This window comes from Perognathus longimembris, chromosome 8 (assembly GCF_023159225.1).
Source record: "Perognathus longimembris pacificus isolate PPM17 chromosome 8, ASM2315922v1, whole genome shotgun sequence".
In the NCBI taxonomy this organism is placed as follows: Eukaryota; Metazoa; Chordata; class Mammalia; order Rodentia; family Heteromyidae; genus Perognathus; species Perognathus longimembris.
In genome coordinates this window covers 41,540,893-41,552,686 of record NC_063168.1, presented here as the reverse complement: position 1 = coordinate 41,552,686, position 11,794 = coordinate 41,540,893, and positions in this window count along the sequence as shown.

Below are 11,794 nucleotides of genomic sequence, written 5' to 3'. Positions count from 1 at the left end.
GGCCTCATATTGAAAATATATGCAGAACTAAAGATATTAAATTTCTCCAAAACAAAATCACAAAGAACCAACAGCCCCCTCAGCAAGTGGTCTAAAGACTTAAAAAGAGACTTCTCTGATAAGGAAATGAGAATGGCTAAGAGACATATGAAAAAGTGCTCTACATCACTGGCCATAAAAGAAATGCAAATCAAAACAACATTGAGGGCTGAGAATATGGCCTAGTGGCAAGAGTGCTTGCCTCCTACACATGAAGCTCTTGGTTCGATTCCCCAGCACCACATATATGGAAAATGGCCAGAAGGGGCGCTGTGGCTCAGGTGGCAGAGTGCTAGCCTTGAGCGGGAAGAAGCCAGGGATGGTGCTCAGGCCCTGAGTCCAAGGTCCAGGATTGGCAAAAAAAAAAATAATAAATAAATAAACACATTGAGATTCCACTTCACCGCAGTAAGAATGTCCTTTATCCAGAAACCTAACAATAATAAATGTTGGAGGGATGTGGCTAAAAGAGAACCCTACTTCATTGTTGCTGGGAATGTAAACTGGTTCATCCACTCTTGAAAGCAGTATGGTGATTCCTCAGATGGCTAAACATAGGGCTCCCCTATGACCCAGCAGCCCCACTTTTGGGCATCTACCCAAAAGACCACAAAGAAGAACACACTAAAGCCACCAGCACAACAATGTTCATAATAGCACAATTTGTCATAGCTAAAATATGGAACCAACCCAGATGCTCCTCAGTAGATGAATGGATCAGGAAAATGTGGTACATATACACAATGGAATTTTATGCCTCTATCAGAATGATATTGACCCATTCATAAGGAAATGGAAGAACTTGAAAAAAATTATTCTAAGTGAAGTGAGCCAGTCCCAAAGAAACATGGACTCTGTGGTCTCCTGCATAGGGAATAAATAGCACAGGTTTAGGCTAGTCACAGCAGAGGATCACAAGAGTGCAATATCTATGCCCTTAGGAACACATTGATGATTATAAGTGAAATGAATTCCATGTTATTGAAACGACTGTTACATCACTGTTGTACTTACTTTCAACATGGCATGTGAAACTGTAGCTTCTATTGTTGATGATCCTCTTGTATCCCCTTCCTGTGGCAGTACCCACACTATCACTGTATATCATTTGAGTACCCTGGAGACTGTATATACTGGTATTAGAACTAAGGAAGGGAAAGGGAATATCAAAATCGAGAGACAAATGATAAAAAAAGACAAACGACTCCAAAAGCAATACTTGCAAAAACCATTTGGTGTAAACCAATTGATCAACTTATGGAGGGAGAGGGAAAGGGGGAGGAGGAGGTGGGAATGAGGGAGGAGGTAACAAACAGTACAAGAAATGTACCCAATGCCTAACATATGAAACTGTAACCTCTCCGTACATAACAATGACAATTAATAAGAAAAATAAATAAATTATGGAGCTTAGGCAGGAAGCATTATATAACCAATGCTAGAATACATTTAAAACTTTTCTGTTATATGAATGTAGAAATATTTAGAGCTACAGTCTTTCAATTGGGATCACTAGACTTATTCATTCGTAGTATCTAAACTAGTTGGAATTCAGACTATGCTTAAAGACATTCATTCTATCTTCTCCTACACTGTTCCTTTAAAACTTCTATAGATTGATCACAAGACTGCGAAATTGATGAAGGCATCAGGTCAGTGTGAGGTACCGTTGAGTGCTATATACAGTGAGGATGAGGACTGGCAGTGTCAAGGCCCAAGAATGAGTACAAAGTTATCCTCACCACCTTGTTGCTTGGAATAGTTCAGGACCCTGGATAGCACCAAACAGCTGAAGGTGGTGATATAAAAATATGATTTTTCCAAGGTAAACGTAATTCTGTTTTATGGAAAACAATTCCTACCTTATCGTACAATAGAAAAAAAGTACAATTATCCTTCTAAAATTTATGAACCATCAAAATATGTACTTTTCACAACTTGGGACTTTGTGTCTGTTCTTCAAAATTTGAGTATACTATTTGGGAAAAACATTCATCTTCTTCTGTAAGCAAAGGTTGATTTTCCTATAGAGTTTCCCCCTAAACCACAGGCAAGGGTATATTCCTGAGTCATAAGTCTTGACATTCTGCTTAGGCAAGATTTGTAGTATGTCATAGATAGAGAACTTTTTTATGATATGAGAAGGTGATAAATATTATGAACCAGCTGCTCAGAAATTATATTCTTGTATTAGTACCTTATTAATTCCTCTCTCTAAGATGCTATCTCTTATGAGCTAACAAAATTAAAAAGCAATTATCTCAAACATCTGTTACTGAAACAAAAGGAATTTTGTGACTTTCAATTCAAAAAGACTATTATAACAAAAGAAATAATATACTAATTAACAAAGACAGGTACAAAATATAATTGCTTCACACTACTGACAGTTTTCCCTTTGCAATCTCTCTTTCTATGGTTCCACTTACTAGTTAAAATTCTGGCTTGTGACCTTTGTGGTAGAAGTGAGCAAGTTTTTTCTCATATATATACTTCTGAAAACCTGTAATTAGTAATTCCCATATTTGATGTATTTAGATCACTTCTATGAATTTTCATCTTCACCTTCCTGACTTACATATTTCCTCTTTCCCCAATTCACTGCCCTCAAGAATCTTTCACTCTGTATACTCTGCATTTCCTTTATCATGCCTCTAGGCTGAGTGCCATTAGCTCATGCCTGTAATTCTATTAAGGAAGATGTGGTTTTAAAATCACAGTCAGAGCCAGTCTTTGCAGCCCAAATCATGAGATTATCACTTGCAAATAGTCAGCAAGAAGCTAGAAGTGTTTGCTCAAGTGGGTAGAGTCCCAGCCATAAGGACCTCAGTTAAAGCCTAGACAGACAGACAGATACACACACACACATACACACACACAGACACACACACACACACACACACACACACACACACACACACACACCACGGGGTCCTTGTCTATTTAGCTACCATTGTAGTATACAGATACTTGTCCACAATTCTTATTGATTTTCTTCTGTGATTTCTCACGAACAAGCCTTCTACCTGACATTTGTAACTGATTTTCCTAAATTTGCTTGTCTAAGATTTAGATCTCTTCTCATCTAAGCTGACTTGTGAGTTTGGTCTAAAACTTAAATGTAGTCTATTTAAATGTAGACTACATTCTATCTTCAAAGAAATTCAAGATCCAGTTTACTGACTGAAGAAAACAAAAAGGAAGGAAGCTGTATAAGCTTCCATTTCTGTTAGAGTCAGGAATTTGCCATCAAACTTTAAATGAGAATGGAGATTTTAAATAGACCTGGATGGAAGAACATGAGCTTAAATATTGGTAAGAGAACATGAGCTTAAACATTGGTGACACATTTCAACTGACTCACAGAAATTGAATAAAATAAGACATCCACAGATTCCTGAAATAGTCTATACCATTTATACCTTCATGATACCACACATGTCTAGTCATCAATCAGGTTGTGTGAGTAAATGAAAGAGTATTACCTGACTCTCTATTGCTATTACTTTCTCAAAGAAAATTGAAATGGAAATCTGTTTTAAAAAATTATGCTAAAAGCTGGAGTTTATTTCAGTGATAGAGCATTTACCTAGCATGTGCAGAGCCCTGATTTTGTCCTCAGCACTGAAAAAAATAGGCTAAAAAGAACCTAAGTGCTCTCGTATGTCTTTTTTATTATGTTTTGAATTCAGTGATTTTTCACTTGTTGGGCAGGCAATCTATGGTTTGATCCAGGATTCTAGCCTTTTTACCTGGGTTTTTTTTTTTTTTTTTAGATAGATTCATGCTTTTCCCTGGACTGGTCTAAATTGCAATCCCTTTATTTAAGTTTTTGCTAAAACTGGGATGACAGGCATGTGGCACTACATTTAGCTCTTTCTGTTGAGATAGGGTCTGAACTTTTAACTTTGGCTGGCTTAGAACCATGTCATCCCAATCCCCTCCTTCTGCATAGCTAGGATGACAGATGCAACAATGCAGGTATTGATTGAGATGGAGGTTTCATAAACTTTGTTGCTCAGGCTGGATTTAAACCACCATCCTCTCAATCTCCACCTCCTATGGAGCTAAGATTATAGGCATATGCCACTGGCTGACAGATTTGAAGTTTTTTATAGTATTATTAAGAAGAGGAAATATATCCCCATATGCCACTGGCTTACCCTTGTAATCTTATCTACTGACATGGCTGAGACCTGCCTGGAGGATCATAGTTTGAAACCATGCTAGGCTAGTCTGTGATACTTTATCTCCAGTCTATGATAAAAAATGCTGAACAAGAGATACAGAGTAAGTACTAGATCACTAACAATGTGCAAGAAAGCGAAGTGACATCCCAAAGCAATGAGTTCAAGAATGAATACTGGAACAAACAAAAAACACAAATAAGGGAATAAAAGTATTACTAGAATTCAATTAAAAAGCTAAACACTTGGAGAGAAGTTAAAACAAAGGATTTTTTTCTGTTCTGTACAAAATAACTTAAATACAGAGATATACAAGTATACATATGTGCCAATATTTTCTTCCATGTTAAGGCAAACACAGTGACTCCATGTAGCCAAATCTTCTGCAATATCCATACTCCACATGCTGCATTTTTCATGAATTTTCATGTAAGTTAGAATAGTCAACAATTATGTCACCATTGGCTTGGGTCTTCAGAACAGGTACAACTCCAGTATCAATTAGAACTCTCCAATCTTACCAAAGTAGTATTGTGAGGCCACTGTGAAATCACAGCTGAATCCATCACCTGAGAGCATGCCTCCAGATCCTGCTCAGATGGCAATGCTTTCTGATTACCATCACTGCCCAAGTATTCCATCCACATGATCTGTTGTTGCTGATGTTATTGCTTAATGTTTTTATTCAACATTTTTCTTAGGGTATTTTTTTTGCCAGTCTTGGGGCTTGAACTCAGGACCTGAACATTGTCCCTGAGCTTCTTTTGCTCAAGGCTAGAATTCTACCACTTGAGCCACCTCACCACTACCAGCTTTTTCTGTGATGCTGAAGAATCAAACCAAGGGCTTCATGCATGTGAGGTAAGCACTCTACCACTATGCCACATTCCCAGCCCTTATTACACTTCCTGTAAAAGGCCTTTTAGGGATGTTATTTATACAGTCTTTTCTTTCTTCATTGTACATTAGGTAAAATCAAACCAACTACAAAATAGTCATCACCATAACTCATTTATTAGAAGTGATGTATAGTAATGAAAATGGCCAACTGGAACAAAGGTGGTTTTTATAAATTTCTCTTTCTAACACAAACTTCTGAGAAACATACCTAAATTTAAAACTCAGACATTTTAATTAAAAACGTCAATTAAAAGTATTTTAAAAGTATTAAATGGTGGAACGCTAAATTTCCCTAAGTAATTGAAGTTTGAGGAGATGATAAACATACTTTTCTTTCTAAAATCAAGTAATTCCCTGTCTTCGAAAACTCTTTACTTCTGTCTATCATCTGAAGAGCTCTATATGTTGTGTTCAACATCAGTTTACCTCCTTTCCAGGATCAAGATTACAGACACAGATTTGACTGTTCTGTTCCTCATCCCTCAGTGGGTGGTTAAGTCTAGTCAATTCTTTTTACATAAAATAGCTTTCTGCCATTTCCTCCTCTTTCTACCCACTTCTTCTTTTTTTTTTTTTTTTTTTTTGGCCAGTCCTGGGCCTTGGACTCAGGGCCTGAGCTCTGTCCCTGGCTTCCTTTTGCTCAAGGCTAGCACTCTGCCACTTGAGCCACAGCGCCACTTCTGGCCGTTTTCTGTATATGTGGTGCTGGGGAATCGAACCCAGGGCCTCATGTATACGAGGCACGCTCTCTTGCCACTAGGCCATATCCCCAGCCCTCTACCCACTTCCTTATTTCAGCACTTCCTCACTAAATCTTGAGAATATACCTAAAATCTAATTAATTTTCAATATGCTCTGTTTTCTACCCTATTCCTAAATTTTCTCCTAATTATCAAGAAAATAATGGCATCATTTCTTTCATCTGGATCTTTGTTCTTATTTGTGCCCAGAATAACTACTTCTTTCTCATTTATTGGTCTGATCTTCATCCATCCTTCAGATGGCAGGACAAATACCACTATGCTGGAAAGGTCACTGCAGTTTCCATAGATGTCCATTATCACTATGCTTCTGAAATCTTCAGAAGGCACTTGTGATAGAATCCCCATTCTCTTTCTTTGTGTGTGTGTATAGCTGTCTCTCTATATCACCTTTAAACTCATTCGGGCTTTGTTTCTGTTTTTTGTTTTCTGGTAGACTATATAACATTCTCAGAGGTGGAAACAGTGATCAATAAACAATTCAACTTATATTTCCATCATCTCTTGGAATGTAACACATTCAGTTTACAAAAAAATACATACTTATTTAGTGCTAACAGAGGAGTTGCTTGGTGGTGGGGTCTAAGTAACAAGCGGATACACATGATCAAAGAATGAATCAGCACAGCCACTTGATGGAATTTTAGCCTGTTTTACATCATTTCTGTTACCTGGTCACCTTTGTCATAAATGCTCATGGTTCTACTCTGAATAGATCAGAAAGATGTAAAATCCTTCCATTTAAAAATACCTTGTCTTGTATGAAATTCAAATGGGGTAAAGTAGCAAGGAAAAAAAAGAGCCTATTTCTTGTTAACTAAGTCTAGTCAATATGACAATCTCATTAATGCAGTAATCTAGCCTGAAAATGCCTTTTCAAGTGGAAGGTTATTCACTATGGACTTTCAGTATCAGCATTCAAGTAGCCTGCTCACACACCTGCTTAACACCTGATGCAATTTTCCAAGTACTACAGAAATAACCAGACAAACTAACTGTGAATTAATAAATTAGCTTTCTTTTAACAGATTTTTGCATTCATTTTGAATGTTCAATGAAAACTAAAAAATCAATTACAAAAAGAAATTTGAACCAAAATTGGGAAGGAAAAGAGGAATGTGAAATCATGTGCTTCTGATTAAAAATAACATAGAAGCAGAAAGAATTTTCTTTTAAAAAATAAAAAACCTTTTCACGTAGCTTCTTAGGTAACTAAGCCTCTTCACTCGCACAACTGCCAATATCTATGTAAAAAAGAGAAAAAAAGGAAAAGAAAGATCTTTTACAGTGAAAAAATGGTATTTGTTAAGGAGATTTTATTAAGGAATGTTTTTTCTAGCTAACTCCTCTGTACAGAGTAATAAAAATGGTTTTAAAAATTAAATAGAGCCCTGACAGACAAAGACTCTTCTGTGGAGGCAGACAAACTAAAACTCAAGTTCTGCTGCAGTAAAAAATACAGGTTGCAGGACAACAAAAGCACAAAGGAGGAAAGAGTGTTATAGTCCAGTGACACTGAGTGACAATTGTGAGTGCTCAACTAGAAATAGGTACACTAGGTTAATATATTGATAATGGTATCTGCAATTGCTTATATTGAGGTATCTCTATTGTACCAAATTTTCAGTTCAGAGAAAACAATATATTTGGGGAACTACCTTTATTTTTTTGAGAGTTAGGAATCTAACACTATCATAAAAGCACAGTAATTTTTAAATTTTATTTTATTATAAAGATGATGTAGGCAGTAGTTACAGTTACATAAGTAAAATAATGTGTACATTTCTTTCAGTCTGGCATACTTCATTTAATATGATTTTTCTCCAGGTCTTTCCATTTCCTTATGAATGGGGCATTGCCATTCTTTCTGATGGAAGCACAGAATTCCACTGTGTACATATACCACCATTTCTTGATCCATTCATCTATGGAGGGGCATCTAGGTTGGTTCAATAGCTTAGCTATGGTAAATAATGCTGCAATGACCATAGCTTTTCTGGTAGCTTTAGTGTGGCCTGGTTTGTGATCATTTGGGTAAATGCCTGGGAGTGGCATTGCTAGATCATAGGGGAATGCTGTGTTTAGTGTTTTGAGGAATCTCCATACTGCTTTCCAGAGTGGCTGAACCAGTTTATAGTCCCACCAACAGTGTAGTAGTGTTTCCTTTTGGCCACATCCCCACCAGCATCTGTTATTATTATTTTTCTTGATAATGGCCATTTCTAACTGGGGTGAGGTGGAATTTCAGTGTAGTTTTGATTTGCATTTCTTTTACAGCCATAGATTTTGAACATTGCTTCATGTGGCTATTGGTGATCATTATTTCCTCTCTGGAGAAGTATCTTTTTAATTCTTTAGCCCACTTATTAATAGGGTGATTGTTTCTATGAGGATTTGTTGTGGGAGGTGAGTTAATTTTTGAAGATATAGGTATATTTTTTATATGAGGACCCTGTCTGTCTTATACCCAGTGAAAATCTCCCAGTCTATGGGCTTTCTATTTATTTTGCTTGCTATGTCCTTTGTCATGCCAAAGCTCAGCAGTTTAATTCAAGCCCATTAATTCAGCCTTTCTTTGATTTGTTGTGTTTCTAGATCTTTATTTAGGAAGTTCAGACCACTAGGAGCCCTAGTGTATGCCCAATTCCTTCCTGTAATATTTTCAGGGTATTTGCTCTTACCTCAAGGTCTTTGATCCGTTGGGAGTTGATTCTGGTACAAGAGTAATACATAAGGATCTAACTTCTGTTTCTACTTATGTATAGACAATTCTACCAGCACCTTTTGTTGAAGAGGCTGTCTTTCTTCCACATGATAACTTTGGCTCCCTTATCAAAGATTAGGTGGTCATAGGTCTGTGAGTTCATTTCTGGGTCTTCAGTTCTTTTCCTTTGGTTCTCAAGCCAATTCATGTGCCAGTACCAAGCTATTTTTATAACTGTGGCTTTGTACCAGAGTTTGATGTTTGTTATTGATATTTCTCTATCATTGCTCTTCTTGATAAGGATTGTTTCTACTATTCAGGGTCTTCTATTATTCCATATGAAGTTTTAGATTGCTTTTCTCTTTCATTAAAGAATGTTGTTGGTGTATCAGTGGGTTTATAGATAACTTTTGGCAATTTTGCCATTTTCACAATGTTAATCCTCCCAATCCAGGAGCAGGGTAGGTTTTTCCCCTTCCTTAAGTCTGCCTTAATTTCCTTTTTAGGTTTTTAAGGTTTTCATCTTAGAGGTCCTTTACTGCTTTTGTTGAGTTAATTCCTAGGTATGTTTAAAGCTATTACAAGAAGAGTTACTTTTCTGATTTCAGCCTCTCCCTTCTCATTGTTGGCATACAGAAAAGCTACTCATTTTTGTGGGTTAATTTTATACCCTGCTACTTTGTCAAAGTTTCTGATCAGCTCAAGTAACTTGTGCAAGAAGTTTATGGAGTTCTTTAAATACAAGGTCATATCATCTGCAAAGAGGGAGAGTTTTCTTTCTTTCCTTGTTTTTATCCCCTTTTATGTTTGTCTTTTGCCTTATTGCTTTGGCTAGGAATTCCAATACTATATTTAAGAGGAGTGGACATCCTTGTATCTATCCTGATTTTAGAGGAAATGCCTTTTTTTTTTTTTTTTGCCAGTCCTGGGGCCTGGATTCAGGGCCTGAGCACCATCCCTGGCTTCTTCCCGCTCAAGGCTAGCACTCTGCCACCTGAGCCACAGCGCCCCTTCTGGCCGTTTTCCATATATGTGGTGCTGGGGAATTGAACCCAGGGCTTCATGTATACAAGGCAAGCACTCTTGCCACTAGGCCATATCCCCAGCCCAGATGAAATGCTTTTAACCTTTCCACCATTTAGGATAATCCTAGCCAGAGGTTTGTCATATGCAGCTGTTATTATATTGAGGAATGTTCCATGGATTACTAGTTTCTGCAGAACTTTCATCATAAAGGGGTGTTAGATCCTTCCAAATGCTTTTTCTGCATCTATTGGCATGATCATGTGAAAACTACAGTAGTTTTTGGCAAAGAAGAAAAGAAATGTAGGTAAGTGCTGGAAGAATTGGTAATTTTTTTAGATAAAATAGGTTTAACTTAGTTCCAGGGCCTGAATTGTGCCTTCCACCAAATAAATTCACATATTAAATGTCTAGCCACTAATGTCACTGCATTTTTAGTTCATGTCCTTTGGGTTAAAATAATAAAGATTAAATGAAATCAGACCTCTTTACAGGCCTTGTATTTCAAATGTAGCTATGTGAAAAGGCCCCACAGAGAGAATAATGTATTTTTGACAATTCTCATCCTCATAGATTCATAATTAAGTATTATGGATCCAGGTAGGTAAAACAAAAACTTCTGGGAATGTTAAAAATATCCTCTGGATTAGGAAAAACAAAGAGCTATTTGTTAATAGGCAAAAATAAATAAATAAATAAATAAATGACCATATAATTCCTCCAAAATGTCCTGAGGACTCAAGGACAGTGTGACCTGAAAGGCAATGAATAGCTTCTTGACATGATGCAGGTGGAGAGGAAACAAAAACAGATACCCTCAAGTTCCATGGCTATTTCTGGGCTTCTCACCCAAGTAGTCTGTTTCATTGCCATGGAAACGAATCTCAGCGATCTATATCAATGAGTTAAAAATAACAGTGAGAGAGATAACAGACTTGACTTGCCCCAGTGTCTGACCTCATTACTACATGACTCAATACAGCTAAGGGGACCTGAGAGAAGGAATGAAGGTCCCTACCCAGAATGGAATCTGTTTGGTTCAACCCATTGCATCTTGCCTTTGCTGCTGTCATGTTAATCAATGAGGACTTGGAATTTTTTCCTTCTAACGTTCAATTGACTTACTACAAGGGGTGGAGTGGAATAATGCAATGGTTTCTGAAGTGAATAAGGAATACTTCGTTGGACAGACCTGTGTTAGAAAAAAAAAATCAGTGATCCAAATCCAATATGGTATTGCACAGACATATATGCATGATTTTTAGGAGACCTTTAATTCTGTCAATTTACCAATTTGGGTTTATATACAACTTTTAGGATTAACCCTGGAAGTCTGATCAGCAGTTTGAACAATATAATACAAAATAGTATCTTTACATTTTTTTTTCTGAAAAGATATTTTGAAGAGACAGGTATGTGCTTAATGGAGTTTAAAGGGGTAAAGTAAAAGAAGGCTGAGGAGATGTAGCTTGCCTCACACACCAAATACTCCAGCCAACAGTGTCTTCAGTTTCATCTTCTTCCAGCCCTGGCTTTCCTAATGTAGTCATTAAAAAGCAATCAAAAGAAGTTCATACAGCAGATGTTTTTTCCAGAACCCTTCCTTAAAATGGTCTTTTCTTTTACTATCAACAGGAGAACTACAATTCCTTTTTAGAAAAACAAAAACAGACAACATTGGAGACTCCAGTGCCTCCAAAGAAAGAAGTGGTTGTGGATTGGGGTGGGGGAGAGGAGGGACAGCTTTCATTTGCAGTTTATTGATTAGCAACAGAAAACAGAAGCAAAATGGGGTCTTGTCTCTGCAAATGAACATCCAGGAAAGCCAAGCAGCTGAGCTCCTGTTCAATAATTCAGAGAAGCAACAGTGCATGGAAAATCTGTTATACAGCCCATTCTTTTCAGCCTGTGCACTATGGAATCACAAAATGCACACTTAGTATTAGCATTGATATATTAAACACTTGGAAAATAGGTTACTAAGCTGAAGCAAATCAGACCATAAAAGAGCATGGCACACAGATAAAAAGAATTTAATCATACTTTGGACCTGCATCCTTAATAATATTAAAATAATTTATTTCCTGAGAAGTCCATGGCAACTTCCTCAATAAAGACAGTCACCTGATCATTTTGCTTAGCATAGTCCCAGATGCTATCCTACTGTCTGTAGCTCCGAT